The sequence below is a fragment of the Lithobates pipiens genome, unplaced genomic scaffold (assembly GCF_037356315.1).
Source record: "Lithobates pipiens isolate NorthernLeopardFrog02 unplaced genomic scaffold, aLitPip1_a1.2 Scaffold_22, whole genome shotgun sequence".
Taxonomy (NCBI): Eukaryota; Metazoa; Chordata; class Amphibia; order Anura; family Ranidae; genus Lithobates; species Lithobates pipiens.
The window spans coordinates 1,605,562-1,626,587 of NW_027507784.1; the positions used below are offsets into that span (position 1 = coordinate 1,605,562).

A 21,026-nucleotide genomic window follows, 5' to 3' on the forward strand; every position below is an offset into this window, starting at 1 on the left:
TGTAGAGGGATTGGTCGGTGTGGGTGTAGGGGGATGGGTCGGTGTGGGTGGAGCTCAGTGTGGGTGTCAGACCTCTCCGGTGCCGTCATTGATCCGGATTTCACTCGGCAGGTCCTCACGGCGGCTGGAAGCGGCTCCAAGATCGATGTGTTCACCAACTTCCGGTACCGCGCCTTCTCTCTGACCTTCACATGACCTGGCCCCTCCCATTTCTTGTGGTTTTTATGTTTTTATAATAAAACGAATGAACTTTCCCGGTCCGTGTCATTATTTCTCTGGCTTTCAAGGGACGATCGGCACCACCTGCTGGCAGATGACCGACGCATCAGACTATCCGATAGAAGATGCCTAGCCAATCGTACGCCTGCTTTATCCTTGTGTAGGTGAGATTGGTGGATGATTTACCTTCAGTGGCGTCGCGGTGATCAGACCGGACGCCTCGTCCAATCGCTGGAGGTCTCTGGTGTCTGCAGCATGGCTGCCACTAGAAATCACACCGCCCCCCCTCAAACTATACCAATCGCCCCCTCCCCCCACCCCCGGATCGGTGGAGAAACCCAAGTAGCCGCACTTTTGGGAGTACATGGTGCAAATCTTCGCATTGTTGGTGAAGATCCCTCCTTACCGCTCTGCTCCAGCTCTGGGGCCACCTCGTCTCCTCACCAGAATACGCCATCAGTCCGAGGACACCGCGTCCGCTCACTCCGGGGAAGGGTAGGAGGGGTCCCCGCTCAGGGGGGATACATTTTGGAGGCGCTCATCTTCCTACTAAGGGCAGCGCCTCCTCGTGCGTGTTCTCCCCTGCATGCCATTGGCTGAGGAACATCTCACAGCAGCTGATTGGTGGAGGCTTGACACTTGTAGGCGCGGCTGTCTGCTATAAGTGGGCGGAGCTAACCTGATAAGGCTCACTGGGGCCCCCCCACAGCCAGCTCCTACTGCGCCCCCCTGCTGACCCGATGGAGGCCCGTACAGGAGTACTAACTGTACCCACTACGGGCAGCCGCTGGTCCCACCCAACTCCATCACCAGAGAAGTGCTGGAAGATTCCAGCTCCTGAGGGTGGCTGGAATGCGCCGTACCCCAACACTTAACCCTCCCCCTGCCCAGACCCCAACACCTAACCCTCCGTACCCCAACACTTAACCCTCCGTACCCTAACACTCAACCCTGCCCAGACCCCAACACTTAACCCTCCCCCTGCCCAGACCCCAACACTTAACCCTCCGTACCCCAACACTTAACCCTCCCTCTGCCTAGACCCCAACACTTAACCCTCCGTACCCCAACACTTAACCCTCCCCCTGCCCAGACCCCAACACTTAACCCTCCATACCCCAACACTTAACCCTGCCCAGACCCTAACACCTAACCCTCCCTCTGCCCAGACCCTAACACTTAACCCTCCGTACCCTAACACTCAACCCTGCCCAGACCCCAACACTTAACCCTCCCTCTGCCTAGACCCCAACACTTAACCCTCCGTACCCCAACACTTAACCCTCCCTCTGCCCAGACCCCAACACTTAACCCTCCGTACCCCAACACTTAACCCTCCCTCTGCCCAGACCCCAACACTTAACCCTCCATACCCCAACACTTAACTCTGCCCAGACCCTAACACCTAACCCTCCCTCTGCCCAGACCCTAACACTTAACCCTCCATACCCCAACACTTAACCGTCCCCCTGCCCAGACCCTAACACTTAACCCTCCATACCCCAACACTTAACCCTCCCCCTGCCCAGACCCTAACACTTAACCCTCCGTACCCTAACACTCAACCCTGCCCAGACCCTAACACTTAACCCTCTCCCTGCCCGGACCTCAAACTTTAACCTTCCCCTAACCCAATACTTAACCTTCCCCCTGTCCAGACCCTAACCCTTAACCCTCCCAATACTTGACCTTATCCCAGCACTTAACCTCACCCTGCCCCGACCCCAAAGCTTAAACCTTCCTACCCCAACACCTAACCCTGTCCCGGCCCGGACCCCAAATTTTAACTCCACCCTTATCTTAACCTACCCAGACCCCAAACAGTCACCTTCCCTACCCCAACACTAAAATGTAACCCTTTACCTGCCTCAATCCCAGCACTTCATCCTCCCCCCCCACCCCCAACACATAACCCTTTCTCCCACCAATCCCAACACTAAAATGGACCCCTGGCAAAACAGGATCAACAACCTCTGTGGGTGGTAAGTCCTACATCTGCTGAGGGATCGTCATCGTCCAAACCATCCAGCAGGTGGAGCTCCGGATAAATGTCACAAGAGTCCGCATTCCTTTACAAATTATTAGTAGGATCCGATCAAACGCCAACGCGTTCCGGGTGCCCAAACCACTCCCCCTTCGCCAGGACTGCAGATAAGTACAGATATAATAGATTATAAATGTATCGCTATGTAATCATAATACAAGGGTATGAACCCAAACTGTAAAGGGTATAAAATAAATAAATAAAAAGCAAATATTATACGGAAGCAGCTTCTCAGGTAAATTAAGAGCAAAAATCTTCAATTGAAATTCTCCATAATTGTCACATGACCCGACTCTCTCCCAGCCTGTCTGCAGGGAAACATAAGCAGGAGGAGCTTCTAGTCCTTTGCAATGCAGAGTAAAAATAAATAAAATAATATCGATAAACTGTTTTAACTTGTCACATAAATATAAGAGGGAGGTGAAGCCTCCATCAATCTACATGTAATATCCCCGCCCCCCATTGTGTTTAGTTGGTTAGTGGGCACAGAGGAAATGGCCTGTCATTGTGTATATGCCCACATGTGTGACTCTATAGCCACATGGGCTGCTCAGATGTGATAGGGAGCAAATGCTCAGCATAGAAACTCACTGGGGATTTTGCAGCTGTGGTGACAGGTCTGCACATGCTCAAACTGCAGTGGGGACATGGACAGAAGGGGGAGATGGAGAGCAGCAAAAGGAATCTGATAGTGACTGACTGAGTATGAACAGCACGGAATACAACAATTATTGATAGATTTTTATGATATGGGTTCAGTGACTATGTGTTGCAGGCCTTGTCCTTGACTGCACCTTGTAGTTCATACCGCTGACCCCAACAGGAAACTGTGTGCTAACACGTGGCACTCCCCTAACTGAACCCCAACACTTAAAGCAGAGATCCGCCCACCGCTGCAAAAATGAAAAGCTAGCAGCCACACATACTACACACATACTACACACATAATATACACATCCTGTACACATCCTGTACACATACTACACACATACTATACACATCCTGTACACATACTATACACATACTACACACATAATATAGACATCCTGTACACATCCTGTACACATACTACACACATACTATACACATACTATACACATACTACACACATCCCCTACACATACTATACACATCCTTTACACATACTATACACATCCTCTACACATACTACACACATTATGATAATGTGTATTGTGCTGTGTGAGCTTGGAGTCGACAAGTCTGACCTGCAACTAGTCACCCAGGTGGTTAATTAAGGATCCTCTGTGATGGGATAAGCTAATGTGGTGAGTGACCTCCTTTTCAGTTGTATGAGAGAGAAAATTGAGTACTGTCCGTGATACTTTTTTTTATTTATTTGCACTAACATACAATTTTTCAGGACAAGCTTTCGGGTTATGTCCCCTTCTTCAATGTCCAAGCAGTACTCAAGTGAGTACTGCTTGGACCTTAAAGAAGGGGACATAACCTGAAAGCTTGTCCTGAAAAATGATATGTTAGTGCAAATAAAAAAAGTATCACGGACAGTACTCAATTTTCTCTGTCACAATTGCACTAATACGGCTACAATCACATTAAGTATCATGTAAGTTTCTCAGTTGTATAAAAGCCTATATTCTTGTTCAAATAAACATTTCTTATTCTGGTTTAATCCAAAACTCGTGCTGTCTAGTTCTTGGGGTAACTCGTTTTCCAGGGCATTGGGAAGCAGCTTCAAAGGCGGAGATACCTAGTTATGGTGTCCAGGTTTCCGTGAAAGTTGGGTGCCCAGTGTCCAGGACAGCTGAAGGATGCTCAGTGTCCAGGATAGGTAATAGTTGGGAGCCCAGTGTACAGGCTAGGTGCCCAGTGTCTCGGATAGGTGATAGTTGGGTGCCCAGTGTCCAGGATCGGGGATAGTTGGGGTGCCTGGTGTCCAAGATATGGAATAGTTGGGTGTTCAGGATCGGGGATACCTGGGTACCCCGGTGTCCAGGATACATGATAGTTGGATGCCTGGTGCCCAGGATACATGAAAGTTGGGTACCCGGTGTCCAGGATAGGTGATAGTTGGGTTCCCGGTGTCCAGGATAGGGGATAGTTGGGTGCCCGGTGTCCAGGATAGGGGATAGTTGGGTGCCCGGTGTCCAGGATAGGGGATAGTTGGGTGCCCGGTGTCCAGGATAGGGGAGAACTGGGTTTCTGAAGTCCAGGATAGGTGATAGTTGGGTGTCCGGTGTCCAGGATAGGGGATAGCTGGGTGTCTGAAATCCAGGAAAGGTGATAGTTGGGTGCCCGGTGTCTAGGATGGATTATAGTTGGGTGCCTGGTGTCCAGGATGGCTAATAATTGGGTGCTTGGTGTTCAGGATAGGGGATAGTTGGGTGCCTGGTGTTCAGGATAGGGGATAGTTGGGTGCCTGGTGTTCAGGATAGGGGATAGTTGGGTGCCTGGTGTTAATGATAGGGGATAGATGGGTGTCTGAAGTCCAGGATAGGGGATAGCTGGGTGCCCAGTGTCCAGGATAGGGAATAGTTAGGTGCCCGGTGTCTAGGTTGGCTAATAGTTGGGTGCCCGGGGTCTAGGATGGATTATAGTTGGGTGCCCGGTGTCTAGGATGGCTAATAGTTGGGTGCCCGGTGTCTAGGATGGCTATTGGTTGGGTGCACGGTGTCCAGGATGGCTAACAGTTGGGTGCCCGGTGTCCAGGATAGGAGCTAATTGGATGCCCAGTGCCAAGGATGGGTGCCTGGTGCCCGAGATGGGTAATAGTTGGGTGCCCGGCGTCTATGATAGGTGATACTTGGGTACCCAGCGTCCAAGGGTGGGGGATAGCTGGGTGTCTGAAGTCCATAATAAATGATACTTGGATGCCCAGTGTCCAGGATAGGAGATAGTTGGGTACCTGGTGTCCAGAATAGGTGTCTGGTGCCCAGTATAGGTAATAGTTGGATGCCTAATTTACAGACTAGGTAAAAGTTGAATGCCTGTGTCCAGCACAGGTGATACTTGGATGCCCAGTGTCCAGGATAGGAGATATTTGGGTGTCAGTATACAGGATAGATGCCCAGTGTTCAGGATATATGATAGTTGGGTACCCAGTGTCCAGAATAGGGGATAGTTGGGTGTCTGGTGTCCAGGATAGGGAATGGTTGGGTGCCCAGTGTCCAGGATAGGTGATAGTTGGGTGCCCGGTGTCCAGGATAGGGGATAGTTGGGTACCCGGTGTCCAGGATAGGTGATAGTTGGGTGTCCAGTGTCCAGGATAGGGGATAGTTGGGTGTCCAGTGTCCAGAAAAGGGGATAGTTGGGTGCCCGGTGTCCAGGATAGGTGATAGTTGGGTGCCCGGTGTCCAGGATAGGGGATAGTTGGGTGCCCGGTGTCCAGGATAGGGGATAGTTGGGTGCCCAGTGTCCAGGATAGGGGATAGTTGGGTGCCCGGTGTCCAGGATAGGGGATAGTTGGGTGCCCGGTGTCCAGGATAGGTGATAGTTGGGTGCCCGGTGTCCAGGATAGGGGATAGTTGGGTGCCCGGTGTCCAGGATAGGTGATAGTTGGGTACCCGGTGTCCAGGATAGGTGATAGTTGGGTGTCCGGTGTCCAGGATAGGGGATAGTTGGGTGCCCGGTGTCCAGGATAGGTGATAGTTGGGTGCCCGGTGTCCAGGATAGGTGATAGTTGGGTGCCCGGTGTCCAGGATAGGTGATAGTTGGGTGCCCGGTGTCCAGGATAGGTGGTAGTTGGGTGCCCGGTGTCCAGGATAGGTGATAGTTGGGTGCCCGGTGTCCAGGATAGGGGATAGTTGGGTGCCCGGTGTCCAGGATGGCTAATAGTTGGGCGCCCGGTGTCTAGGATGGATTATAGTTGGGTGCCCGGTGTCTAGGATGGATTATATTTGGGTGCCCGGTGTCCAGGATAGGGGATAGTTGGGTGCCCGGTGTCTAGGATGGATTATAGTTGGGTGCCCGGTGTCTAGGATGGATTATATTTGGGTGCCCGGTGTCTAGGATGGATTATAGTTGGGTGCCCGGTGTCTAGGATGGATTATAGTTGGGTGCCCGGTGTCCAGGATGGATTATAATTGGGTGCCCGGTGTCAAGGATGGCTAATAGTTGGGTGCCCGGTGTCCAGGATAGGAGCTAGTTGGGTGCCCGATGTCCAGGATCGGAGCTAGTTGGGTGCCCGGTGTCTAGGATGGATTATAGTTGGGTGCCCGGTGTCTAGGATGGATTATAGTTGGGTGCCCGGTGTCCAGGATGGATTATAATTGGGTGCCCGGTGTCCAGGATGGATTATAATTGGGTGCCCGGTGTCAAGGATGGCTAATAGTTGGGTGCCCGGTGTCCAGGATAGGAGCTAGTTGGGTGCCCGATGTCCAGGATCGGAGCTAGTTGGGTGCCCGGTGTCTAGGATGGATTATAGTTGGGTGCCCGGTGTCTAGGATGGATTATAGTTGGGTGCCCGGTGTCCAGGATGGATTATAATTGGGTGCCCGGTGTCAAGGATGGCTAATAGTTGGGTGCCCGGTGTCCAGGATAGGAGCTAGTTGGGTGCCCGATGTCCAGGATCGGAGCTAGTTGGGTGCCCGGTGTCTAGGATGGATTATAATTGGGTGCCCGGTGTCTAGGATGGATTATAATTGGGTGCCCGGTGTCCAGGATGGCTAATAGTTGGGTGCTCGGTGTCCAGGATAGGAGCTAGTTGGGTGCCCGATGTCCAGGATCGGAGCTAGTTGGGTGCCCGGTGTCTAGGATAGGTCATAGTTTGGTGCCCGGTGTCCAAGATGGGGGATAGCTGGGTGTGTGAAGTCCAGAAGTGACAGTTGGATGCCTGAATGTTTCTACCAATTGGCACATCATCCAGCCACAGCAGTTCTCAGACAGCCAGAAGTGGGTCTGGGTGGGGCCCCTGTGACCTCCACCTGCATGAAAGCCTTGGGGTTGGATGTGGCCTTCACCTACCTTTCACCTGAACATGATGGGAAGTATTTGGGGACAGGTTCAGATGACTCCAGGCTTGCTGGAAGGATTGTGTGTGGTTCTGATGGACCTGAACATGACGTTCCTCCAAGGACGGGTTATATATTCGGGTCCCCCTAGAACGGGGCAGAAGCTGTACTCTTACCATTCCTACCATCTCATCGACTTTCATCAGACCGAAGTGATTATGCAGATTCCCTGATCCTCGCTCTCCTTAATCCTCTTTAATTGAGAACCTTCTTCTTCAGTAAGTGACGGGTGAGGCGGTGAGCGCAGACCCCGCAGGGAGGGGGAAGGGTCGTCCTTCATGTATGGTCACAGAGGTGAATGGAGGGTGGTGAAGTTGTGGTGTTGAGGGGAAGAGATTTCTCTGCACACAGGTGACTTCCTGACTGAGGAATGTCGGTGTGTGTAGCGCCCTCTGGCTGTTTGTCCTGGTTGCAGAGTTACAGGAGAATGTGAAGGGAGGGGGGGGGGGTGTAATCTGTTCTCCCCTCCCTCTGTAACCACACCTGTCATCTGCGTACATCTCCGAGGAGGAGGAGGAAGAGGAAGAGCGATCACCGAGAGAGGGAGAACGTTCACCTGCCGCTCCACAACTGACATGACCCCCCAGAGACCGCCTGACCCTACAGGTGAGTGAGCGCCCCTCGCTGTGTCCTTCTCACCTGACCTACCTGTCCCGGGATAGTCCCGCCCCACCGCACTCTGCAAGGTGTCTGTTACCTAGTGACAGTGTGTATACTGACCGTGTGTATACTGACAGAGCAGTGTGTATACTGACTGACAGAGCGGTGTGTATACTGACAGAGCGGTGTGTATACTGACTGAGCGGGGTGTATACTGACAGTGTGTATACTGACAGAGCGGGGTGTATACTGACAGTGTGTATACTGACAGAGCGGGGTGTATACTGACAGTGTGTATACTGACAGAGCGGGGTGTATACTGACAGAGCAGTGTGTATACTGACAGAGCGGGGTGTATACTGACAGTGTGTATACTGACAGAGCGGGGTGTATACTGACAGTGTGTATACTGACAGAGCGGGGTGTATACTGACAGTGTGTATACTGACAGAGCGGGGTGTATACTGACAGAGCAGTGTGTATACTGACAGTGTGTATACTGACAGAGAAGTGTGTATACTGACAGTGTGTATACTGACAGAGAAGTGTGTATACTGACAGAGCGGTTTGTATACTGACTGTGTATAATGCCAGAGCTGTGTATACCGACAGAGCGGTGTGTATACTGACGGTGTGTATACTGACAGAGCAGTGTGTATACTGACAGAGCGGGGTGTATACTGACAGAGTGGGATGTATACTGACAGTGTGTATACTGACAGAGCGGTGTGTATACTGACAGAGCGGTGTGTATACTGACAGTGTGTATACTGACAGAGCGGGATGTATACTGACAGTGTGTATACTGACAGAGCGGGATGTATACTGACAGAGCGGGATGTATACTGACAGTGTGTATACTGACAGAGCGGGATGTATACTGACAGTGTGTATACTGACAGTGTGTATACTGACAGAGCGGGATGTATACTGACAGTGTGTATACTGACAGAGCGGTGTGTATACTGACAGTGTGTATACTGACAGAGCGGGATGTATACTGACAGAGCGGGGTGTATACTGACAGAGCGGTGTGTATACTGACAGTGTGTATACTGACAGAGCGGGATGTATACTGACAGTGTGTATACTGACAGAGCGGGATGTATACTGACAGTGTGTATACTGACAGAGCGGTGTGTATACTGACAGTGTGTATACTGACAGAGCGGTGTGTATACTGACAGAGCGGGATGTATACTGACAGTGTGTATACTGACAGAGCGGGATGTATACTGACAGAGCGGGATGTATACTGACAGTGTGTATACTGACAGAGCGGTGTGTATACTGACAGTGTGTATACTGACAGAGCGGTGTGTATACTGACAGTGTGTATACTGACAGAGCGGGATGTATACTGACAGAGCGGGGTGTATACTGACAGAGCGGTGTGTATACTGACAGTGTGTATACTGACAGAGCGGGGTGTATACTGACAGAGCGGGATGTATACTGACAGAGCGGTGTGTATACTGACAGAGCGGTGTGTATACTGACAGAGCGGGATGTATACTGACAGAGCGGGGTGTATACTGACAGAGCGGTGTGTATACTGACAGAGCGGTGTGTATACTGACAGTGTGTATACTGACAGAGCGGGATGTATACTGACAGAGCGGTGTGTATACTGACAGTGTGTATACTGACAGAGCGGGGTGTATACTGACAGAGCGGTGTGTATACTGACAGAGCGGTGTGTATACTGACAGTGTGTATACTGACAGAGCGGTGTGTATACTGACAGAGCGGTGTGTATACTGACAGTGTGTATACTGACAGAGCGGTGTGTATACTGACAGAGCGGTGTGTATACTGACAGTGTGTATACTGACAGAGCGGGGTGTATACTGACAGAGCGGTGTGTATACTGACAGTGTGTATACTGACAGAGCGGTGTGTATACTGACAGAGCGGTGTGTATACTGACAGAGCGGTGTGTATACTGACAGAGCGGTGTGTATACTGACAGTGTGTATACTGACAGAGCGGGATGTATACTGACAGAGCGGGGTGTATACTGACAGAGCGGGATGTATACTGACAGAGCGGGGTGTATACTGACAGAGCGGGATGTATACTGACAGAGCGGGGTGTATACTGACAGAGCGGGGTGTATACTGACAGAGCGGGGTGTATACTGACAGAGCGGTGTGTATACTGACAGAGCAGTGTATATACAGTATCCAGGGCTGTTTTTAAGGCAGGGCAAAAGGGGCAGCTGCCCTGGGCCCTGTCACTGTTGTGGGGCCCAAAGCAGCCGCCTCACACTTGCCAACTATCCTGGTTTACATTCCCTCACCCCTTGAGGTTTTAGTCCTGTGCTGTGTCCCAGATGACTCACCTGCAGACCCCGTGTGTACATGTAAATTACCGGCATTCATATGTAAATAGCGGCGGCTGGCGGCAATGATATGTATATCATGTCCCCCCTCAGGTCATATCCACAGTAATCTCTAGCAACCAATCAACAAGCAGAAATCATGTGCTGTAACCTCTAGCAACCAGTCAGTGAGCGGTAATGATACACTGAAACCTCTGGCAACCAATCGCAATAGCCGCCTGATCGGATTCAGTAAACTGGTTTTGAGTCTAGCTGCTATTTATTGTATGTCTCAGAGCAGGTGGAGAGCGAAACTGCATGGGGGGAGGGGGGCCCCCAAGAAAAGTTTTGCCCAGGGTCCAATCAATATTAAAGACAGCCCTGACAGTATCTCACAAAAGTCAGTACACCCCTAAGTGAAAATGTCCAGATTGGGCCCAAAGTGTCAATATTTTGTGTGGCCGCCATTATTTTCCAGCACTGCCTTCACCCTCTTGGGCATGGAGGTCAGCAGAGCTTCACAGGTCACCACTGGAGTCCTCTTCCCCTCCCCCATGATGACATCACAGAGCTGGTGGATGTTGGAGACCTTCCCCTCCTCCACCTTCCCTCTGAGGATCCCCCACAGATGACCAATAGGGTTTAGGTCTGGAGACACGCTTGGCCAGTCCATCACCTTTACCCTCAGCTTCTTTAGCAAGGCAGTGGTGGTGTTGGAGGTGTGTTTGGGGTGGTTATCATGTTGGAATACTGCCCTGCGGTCCAGTCTCTGAAGGGAGGGGATCATGCTCTGCTTCAGTATGTCACAGTACATGTTGGCATTCATGGTCCCCTCAATGATCTGTAGCCCCCCAGTGCCGGCAGCACTCATGCAGCCCCAGACCATGACACCCCCACCACCATGCCTGACTGTAGACAAGACACACTTGTCTTTGTCCTCCTCACCTGGTTGCCCCCACACACGCTTGTCACCATCTGACACCAAATACCTTTATCTTGGTCTCATCAGAGCACAGGACATGGTTCCAGTAATCCATCTCCTTAGTCTGCTTGTCTTCAGTAAACTGTTTGTGGTCTTTCTTGTACATCATCTTTAGAAGAGGCTTCCTTCTGGGACGACAGCCATGCAGACCAATTTGATGCAGTGTGCGGCGTATGGTCTGAGCACTGACAGGCCGACCCCCCACCCCTACAACCTCTGCAGCAATGCTGGCAGCACTCATACGTCTATTTCCCAAAGACAACCTCTGGATATGACGCTGATCACGTGACCTCAACTTCTCTGGTGGACCATGGTGAGGCCTGTTCTGAGGGGAACCTGTCCTGTTATACCGCTGTATGGTCTTGGCCACCGTGCTGCAGCTCAGTTTCAGGGTCTTGGCAATCTTCTTATAGCCTAGGCCATCTTTATGTAGAGCAACAATTCTTATCTTCAGATCCTCAGAGAGTTCTTTGCCATGAGGTGCCATGTTGTACTTCCAGTGACCAGTATGACAGAGTGAGAGCGATAACACCAAATTTAACACACCTGCTCCCCATTCACACCTGAGACCTTGTAACACTAACGAGTCACATGACACCGGGGGAGGGGAAAATGGCTAATTGGGCCCAATTTGGGGATTTTCACTTAGGGGGTGTACTGACTTTTGTTGCCAGCGGTTTAGACATTAATGGCTGTGTGTTGAGTTATTTTGAGGGGACAGGAAATTGACACTGTTATACAAGCTGTACACTCACTACTTTACATTGTAGACAAGTGTCATTTCTTCAGTGTTGTCACATGAAAAGAGAGAAGAAATGTCACTGGGGGGGGGGGGGGGGGGGGTGTACTTACTTTTGTCAGATAATGTATATACAGAGAGACTAAATATGATGTGTGTATATATACACATACACACACACACACACACACACACACACACACACGGAGGGGTGTACTTACTTTTGTCGGATCCTGTAGGTAGGTGGTGTGCGGTCAGTCGGTGAGAGGAGGAAGTGGGGTACATTTGGAGTGAGGTGGGGCCGTGTGTGGAATGTCTATAATAATAATAATTGTCTGATAATAATGGGAAGGTGAGTCGGTGACCTCATTATATGGTGACATCATTATTACCAGCATCAGCCAATCACACGTCAGCCTTCTACAGTCTGATCTCTGACTCCTGGCTTTAGTCATGCTGGGATTTGTAGTTCCTCGGGGTGTTGGGGACTCCAGTAGAGCCGTGTACGGCCCCCTACTGGTCACATCATTCTGGGCACTGGAGCCTCTGTATGGGGACAGTACGACACACAGCAGCCTCCCCCACACTGAGCTGTGCATGCAGTGATGTCATAGTACGGATGGCCAATAAGAACGTGTCTGTGTGCTGAGCGCTGTGTATAGCATTGTGTGTACAAGGACATGTGTGGGCTGTACTATACACTCACCGGGCACTGTATGAGGACCACCCATACAATCGCTCGGTAACACAAATTGCTAATCAGCCAATCACGCGGCAGCAGCTCAATGCATTTGGGCATCTTGACGTGGTGAAGACGACTTGCAGAAGTTCAAACCGAGCCTCAGAATGGGGGAAGAAAGGGGATCTGGGTGACTTTGAAAGTGGCGTGGTTTTTGGTGACAGACGGGCCGGTTGGAGTATTTCTGGGATCTTCACACACATCCATCTCTCTGGGGATTACAAAGAATGGTGGGAAAAAGGGGAAAATATCCAGTGAGCGGCGGTTGTGTGGAGGAAAATCCCTCGTTGAGGTCAGAGTAGACTGGGTAGGCTGGTCCCCGATGGTAGAAGGACAACAGGAACTCCAATAACCTCTCTATTCATTTCGAGGCCGGGTGACATGAGGTCAGAATTGGGTGAAACACCCCATATATACAGAGAGGACGGAGGAGGGGCGAGAGGGGCTTTAAAGGTACCAAAGATTTGAAAATAAACAATACATTTCAGAAAAATATACATTTTATGATAAACAACTCTTAAAATTCCGATAAGCATTTGCGAGAATCCCGTATCAATTTTTTTTACATGTACAACCGCTTCTTAGTCTACATGTTTCGCTCAGACGAGCTTCTTCAGGAGATTCTTTTTTGAAGTGTCACACGAAGTAAAGTAAAAGAAACAATGTTTATAGATGATTATACGTGAAAAGTTGTGGAAAGATAAAATCACAAAGTGTGTTAAAAAAAAAAAAAAAAAGAGTTGCGATAATATCCATTGTTATAATGTAATAATGAAATATTGTAGAAAATGATACTTTATATAACATGATGAGAGGCGGAGCGCCTCCCGGGGGCTTGTCCTGAAATATCCATCACCCAATGAAGACGGGAATCTTAAAACTACAGGAAATTTTCATCCAGAGAGAAAAGATACATTTTATTATTTACATCAAAAATTGTAACATTATAATATTGGAACCTTTTATATTTCATTTCTAATCGAGATCATTTTCATCGATATTAAAAAAAAAAGAATTGGATGTAAATAATAAAATGTATCTTTTCTCTCTGGATGAAAATTTCCTGTAGTTTTAAGTTTCATCCAGAGAGAAAAGATACATTTTATTATTTACATCAAAAATTGTAAAATTATAATATTGGAACCTTTTATATAATTTCATTCCTAATCGAGATCATTTTCATCAATATTTTAAAAAAAGAATTGGATGTAAATAATAAAATGTATCTTTTCTCTCTGGATGAAAATTTCCTGTAGTTTTAAGTTTCATCCAGAGAGAAAAGATACATTTTATTATTTACATCAAAAATTGTAACATTATAATATTGGAACTTTTTATATTTCATTTCTAATCGAGATCATTTTCATCAATATTAAAAAAAATGAATTGTATGTAAATAATAAAATGTATCTTTTCTCTCTGGATGACAATTTCCTGTAGTTTTAAGTTTCATCCAGAGAGAAATGATACATTTTATTATTTACATCAAAAATTGTAACATTATAATATTGGAACCTTTTATATTTCATTTCTAATCGAGATCATTTTCATCGATATTTAAAAAAAAAGAATTGGATGTAAATAATAAAATGTATCTTTTCTCTCTGGATGAAAATTTCCTGTAGTTTTAAGTTTCATCCAGAGAGAAAAGATACATTTTATTATTTACATCAAAAATTGTAACATTATAATATTGGAACCTTTTATATTTCATTTCTAATCGAGATCATTTTCATCGATATTAAAAAAAAAAGAATTGGATGTAAATAATAAAATGTATCTTTTCTCTCTGGATGAAAATTTCCTGTAGTTTTAAGTTTCATCCAGAGAGAAAAGATACATTTTATTATTTACATCAAAAATTGTAAAATTATAATATTGGAACCTTTTATATAATTTCATTCCTAATCGAGATCATTTTCATCAATATTTTAAAAAAAGAATTGGATGTAAATAATAAAATGTATCTTTTCTCTCTGGATGAAAATTTCCTGTAGTTTTAAGTTTCATCCAGAGAGAAAAGATACATTTTATTATTTACATCAAAAATTGTAACATTATAATATTGGAACTTTTTATATTTCATTTCTAATCGAGATCATTTTCATCAATATTAAAAAAAATGAATTGTATGTAAATAATAAAATGTATCTTTTCTCTCTGGATGACAATTTCCTGTAGTTTTAAGTTTCATCCAGAGAGAAATGATACATTTTATTATTTACATCAAAAATTGTAACATTATAATATTGGAACCTTTTATATTTCATTTCTAATCGAGATCATTTTCATCGATATTTAAAAAAAAAGAATTGGATGTAAATAATAAAATGTATCTTTTCTCTCTGGATGAAAATTTCCTGTAGTTTTAAGTTTCATCCAGAGAGAAAAGATACATTTTATTATTTACATCAAAAATTGTAACATTATAATATTGGAACCTTTTATATTTCATTTCTAATCGAGATCATTTTCATCGATATTAAAAAAAAAAGAATTGGATGTAAATAATAAAATGTATCTTTTCTCTCTGGATGACAATTTCCTGTAGTTTTAAGTTTCATCCAGAGAGAAAAGATACATGTTATTATTTACATCAAAAATTGTAACATTATAATATTGGAACCTTTTATATTTCATTTCTAATCGAGATCATTTTCATCAATATAAAAAAAAAAAGAATTGGATGTAAATAATAAAATGTATCTTTTTCTCTCTGGATGAAAATTTCCTGTAGTTTTAAGATTCCCGTCTTCATTGGGTGACGGATATTTCAGGACAAGCCCCCGGGAGGCGCTCCGCCTCCCATCATGTTATATAAAGTATCATTTTCTACAATATTTTATTATTACATTATAACAATGGATATTATCGCGACTCTTTTTTACAATCCTTGTGATTTTATTTTTCGACAACTTTTCACATATAATCATCTATAAACATTGTTTATTTTATAATATATTTACTTCATGTGACACTTCAAAAAAAAATCTCCTGACGAAGCTCGTCTGAGCGAAACATGTAGAGTAAGAAGCGGTTGTACATGTAAAAAAATTGACACGAGATTCTCGCAAATGCTTATTGTCATTTTAGTTGTTTATCATAAAATTTAGATTTTTCTAAAATGTATTGTTTATTTTTCAAATCTTTGGTACCTTTAAAGAGGAAATAAACCCTGATGAATTCACTTCCTCTTTGATTCCCTGCAAAGGTAAAGCATAATGGACTACTGTGCATCGCATCGCATCGCATCGCATAGTAGTCCATTATGTGTCACTTACCTGACACAGGAGCCAGCGAAGTCGCCGCTGTCCCCTGTAGTCCGGCGCATCCATCTTCTCGGTGGGTCTCGCTGCTCCGCCGCTGTAATTCGTGGAAGCCGCGATGACGTCACTCCCGTTGGGGAGCCACCACTCGCGGCATATCACTGTTCACCGCGGCAAGCTCAGTGCGCCTGCGCGTCGCTGTCTACGGTGCATGCGCCTGTCTTTCGCCAAATATCTCATAAAACCGTGTAGGTTTAGGAGATATTTCTTGGACCTACCGGAAAGCCTTAATCTAGGCTTACCTGTAGGTCATAGTGTGTTGTAAGGGTTTACAACCACTTTAAAGTCCCTCTCGCCCCTCCTCCTTTCTCTTCAATAACCCCTCGTTACACCCAAGGAATGCAGAATACCATCTCTGAACACACAACACATCCAATCTTGAAGCAGATGGGCTACAGCAGCAGGTGCCACTACTGTCAGCTAAGAACAGGAAGCTGAGGCTACAATTGGCACAGAATCAGCAAAATTGGACAATAGAATATTGGAAAAACGTTGCCTGGTCTGAGGAGTCTGGATTTCACCTGCGACATTCTGATGTGGGGTCAGAATTTGGATTCTACCCTGCCTTGTATCACCGGTTCAGGCTGGTGGTGGGGGTGTAATGGTGTGGGGGATGGGGTGTCCCCATCTTCGGGGGTTCTAACACTAAATTATTCGCCTGGGAAGTTTATTTCCATCTCCGGCATTAATAAGTGTAAATATATACAGAGTACAAGGAGGATGTTGTGCAGAAAATAAAGTTAATAAAATGAAAAATACAAATAAATTTCCAATGCTCAATAAACCAGCCATGTGGCTAAAATGAGAGGAATAATTATACTGGAAACAACGCAACGTATCCATAAAGTACAGAGTGTCCCAAAAAAGAGGCGTGTCCACTCTGTGCAAATAAGCAAACGCACTGCAGAGGCAGCCAAAAAAATAATAATAAAAATCATCCAAAATCTACAAGTCGATATGGGAACTGATATTCACTTTTTGGATGATTTTTATTTTATTATTATTTTTTGGCTGCCTCTGCAGTGCGTTTGCTTATTTGCACAGAGTGGACACGCCTCTTTTTTGGGACACTCTGTACTTTATGGATACGTTGCGTTGTTTCCAGTATATAATTATGTAATTATTCGACAAATCGAATGTTGTGATGTCACTATGGAGGAAAATCTCTGAGGAACGTTTCCAACACCTTGTTGTATCTCCGCCACCAAGAATGGAGGCCAAAGGGGGTCCAACCCGCTACTAGCAAGGGGGGCCTAATAAAGTGTGGGGTGAGCGGATGTTGCCATGTGACGTCGGGGGATGGGATAAGGTTCGGCGGTGACGTCGGGGGGTGGGATGAGGTTCGGTGGTGAGGCAGGGGATGGGATGAGGTTCAGTGGGGGATGGGTTGAGGTTCGTTGGTGACACGGAGGATGGGATGAGGTTTGGTGGGGGATGGGATGAGGTTTGGTGGTGAGGCGGGGGATGGGATGAGGTTCGGTGGAGGATGGGATGAGGTTTGGTGGGGGATGGGATGAGGTTTGGTGGTGAGGCGGGGGATGGGATGAGGTTCGGTGGGGGATGGGATGAGGTTCGGTGGTGAGGTCGGGGGATGAGATGAGGTTCGGTGGGGGATGGGTTGAGATTCGGTGGTGAGGTCGGGGGATGGGTTGAGGTTCGGTGGTGAGGCAGGGGATGGGATGAGGTTCGGTGGGGGATGGGATGAGGTTCGGTGGGGGATGGGATGAGGTTCGGTGGTGACGTCGGGGGGTGGGATGAGGTTGGGTGGTGACGTCGGGGGATGGGATGAGGTTCAGTGGTGACATGGAGGATGGGATGAGGTTTGGTGGGGGATGGGATGAGGTTCGGTGATGAGTCGGGGGATGGGATGAGGTTCGGTGGTGAGGTCGGGGATGGGATGAGGTTCGGTGGTGAGGTCGGGGGATGGGATGAGGTTCGGTGGTGAGGTTGGGGGATGGGATGAGGTTTGGTGGGGGATGGGATGAGGTTTGGTGGTGACGTCGGGGGATGGGATGAGGTTCGGTGGTGAGGTGGGGGATGGGATGAGGTTCGGTGGTGAGGTGGGGGATGGGATGAGGTTCGGTGGTGACGTCGGGGGATGGGATGAGGTTCGGTGGGGAGGTGGGGGATGGGATGAGGTTCGGTGGTGACGTCGGGGGATGGGATGAGGTTCGGTGGTGACGTCGGGGGATGGGATGAGGTTCGGTGGTGACATCGGGGGATGGGATGAGGTTCGGTGGTGACGTTGGGGGATGGGATGAGGTTCGGTGGTGAGGTGGGGGATGGGATGAGGTTCGGTGGGGGATGGGATGAGGTTCGGTGGTGACGTCGGGGGATGGGATGAGGTTCGGTGGTGACGTCGGGGGATGGGATGAGGTTCGGTGGTGACGTCGGGGGATGGGATGAGGTTCGGTGGGGGATGGGATGAGGTTCGGTGGTGACGTCGGGGGATGGGATGAGGTTCGGTGGGGGATGGGATGAGGTTCGGTGGTGACGCGGGGTGGCGGGGAGATCTCTGGGTGTGGATTGTATGGTGATTGTGTAAGGTGCGTGGTATCGGCACACTCGTTCTGCTGGTCTGACCTGTACACAGAGCTTCTCACACCCTCCGACCTGACAGGTGACACAATTCCCTCCCACACAGATATATATATATATGTGTGTGTTAGTCTTTGTATATACTGTGTGTGTATATATATATATACACACACACACGGTATATACGAGAACTATATATACATATACAGTGCCTTGTGAAAGTATTCGGCCCCCTTGAACTTTTCAACCTTTTGCCACATTTCAGGCTTCAAACATAAAGATATAAAATTTTTATTTTTTGTGAAGAATCACCAACAAGTGGGACACAATTGTGAAGTGGAACGAAATCTTTTGGATTTTTGAAACTTTAACTAATAAAAAAAATGAAAAGTGGGGCGTGCAAAATGATTGGGCCCCCTTGTGTTAATACTTTGTAGAGCCACCTTTTGCTGCGATTACAGCCGCAAGTCTCTTGGGGTGTCTCTATCAGTTTTGCACATCGAGAGACTGAAATTCTTGCCCATTCTTCCTTGCAAAACAGCTGGAGCTCAGTGAGGTTGGATGGAGAGCGTTTGTGAACAGCAGTTTTCAGCTCTTTCCACAGATTCTCGATTGGATTCAGGTCTGGACTTTGACTTGGCCATTCTAACACCTGGATACGTTTATTTGTGAACCATTCCTTTGTAGATTTTGCTGTATGTTTGGGATCATTGTCTTGTTGGAAGATAAATCTCCGTCCCAGTTTCAGGTCTTTTGCCGACTCCAACAGGTTTTCATCCAGAATGGTCCTGTATTTGGCTGCATCCATCTTCCCCTCAATTTTAACCATCTTCCCTGTCCCTGCTGAAGAAAAGCAGCCCCAAACCATGATGCTGCCACCACCATGTTTGACAGTGGGGATGGTGTGTTGATGGTGATGAGCTGTGTTGCTTTTACGCCAAACATATCGTTTTGCATTGTGGGCAAAAAGTTGGATTTTGGTTTCATGTGACCAGAGCACCTTCTTCCACATGTTTGGTGTGTCTCCCAGGTGGCTTGTGGCAAACTTTAGACGAGACTTTTTATGGATATCTTTGAGAAATGGCTTTCTTCTTGCCACTCTTCCATAAAGGGCAGATTTGTGCAGTGTACGACTGATTGTTGTCCTATGGACAGACTCTCCCACCTCAGCTGTAGTTCTCTGCAGTTCATCCAGAGTGATCATGGGCCTCTTGGCTGCATCTCTGATCAGTCTTCTCCTTGTCTGAGCTGAAAGTTTAGAGGGACGGCCAGGTCTTGGTAGATTTGCAGTGGTCTGATACTCCTTCCATTTCAAAATGATCGCTTGCACAGTGCTCCTTGGGATGTTTAAAGCTTGGGAAATCTTTTTCTCTCCAAATCCGGCTTTAAACTTCTCCACAACAGTATTCCGGACCTGCCTGGTGTGTTCCTTGGTCTTCATGATGCTCTCTGCGCTTTTCAACAGAACCCTGAGACTATCACAGAGCAGGAGCATTTATACAGAGACTTGATTACACACAGGTGGATTCTATTTATCACCATCAGTCATTTAGGACAACATTGGATCATTCAGAGATCCTCGCTGAACTTCTGGAGTGAGTTTGCTGCACTGAAAGTAAAGGGGCCGAATCATTTTGCACGCACCACTTTTCAGTTTTTTATTTGCTAAAAAAGTTTAAATTATCCAATAGATTTCGTTCCACTTCACAATTGTGTCCCACTTGTTGGTGATTCTTCACAAAAAAATAAAATGTTATATCTTTATGTTTGAAGCCTGAAATGTGGCAAAAGGTTGAAAAGTTCAAGGGGGGCGAATACTTTCACAAGGCACTGTATATATATATATATATATACAGGGCTTGGAAAAAGTATTCAGACCCCTTCATATTCCCCATACGTTCTCAAGTTACAACCAAAAACATAAATGTATTTTATGTGATGGACCAACACAAAGTGTCACATAATTGTCAAATGGAAGGAAAATGATAAATGATACAAATAAATATGTGAAAAGTGTGGGGGAGGGGGATTTGTATTCAGCCCCCTTTACTCCGATACCCCTAACTATAATCTAGAGGAACCAATTGCCTTCAGAAGTCACCTAATTAGTAAATAGAATCCACCTGTGTGTCATCTAATCTCAGTATAAATGCAGCTGTTCTGTGAAGCCCTCAGAGGTTTGTTAGAGAACCTTAGTGAACAAACAGCATCATGAAGGCCAAGGAACACACCAGACAGGTCAGGGATGAAGTTGTGGAGAAGTATAAAGCAGGGTTGGGTTATAATAAAATCTCCCAAGCTTTGACCATCTCACGGAGCTCTGTTCAATCCATCATCGGAAAATGGAAAGAGTATGGGCACAACTGCAAACCTACCAAGACACGGCCGTCCACCTAAACTGACCGGGCCGGGCAAGGAGAGCATTCATCAGAGAAGAGCCAAGAGGTCCATGGTGACTCTGGAGGAGCTGCAGAGATCCACAGCTCAGGGGGGAGAATCTGTCCACAGGACAACTATTAGTCGTCTCT

At 47.0% G+C, this 21,026-nt stretch overlaps 1 protein-coding gene across 1 annotated transcript in view; it reads left to right on the plus strand.

Annotated features, from left to right (window-relative positions):
* The first annotated feature begins 7,699 nt into the window (after positions 1-7,699).
* The window catches only part of BICDL2 (BICD family like cargo adaptor 2), a 41,255-nt gene continuing 27,928 nt past the window's right edge, over positions 7,700-21,026 (plus strand). Inside the window, exon 1 of the mRNA XM_077494057.1 lies at positions 7,700-7,857. The gene's annotated coding sequence lies outside the window, so the exon portion shown is untranslated. The remainder of the gene's footprint in view (positions 7,858-21,026) is intronic.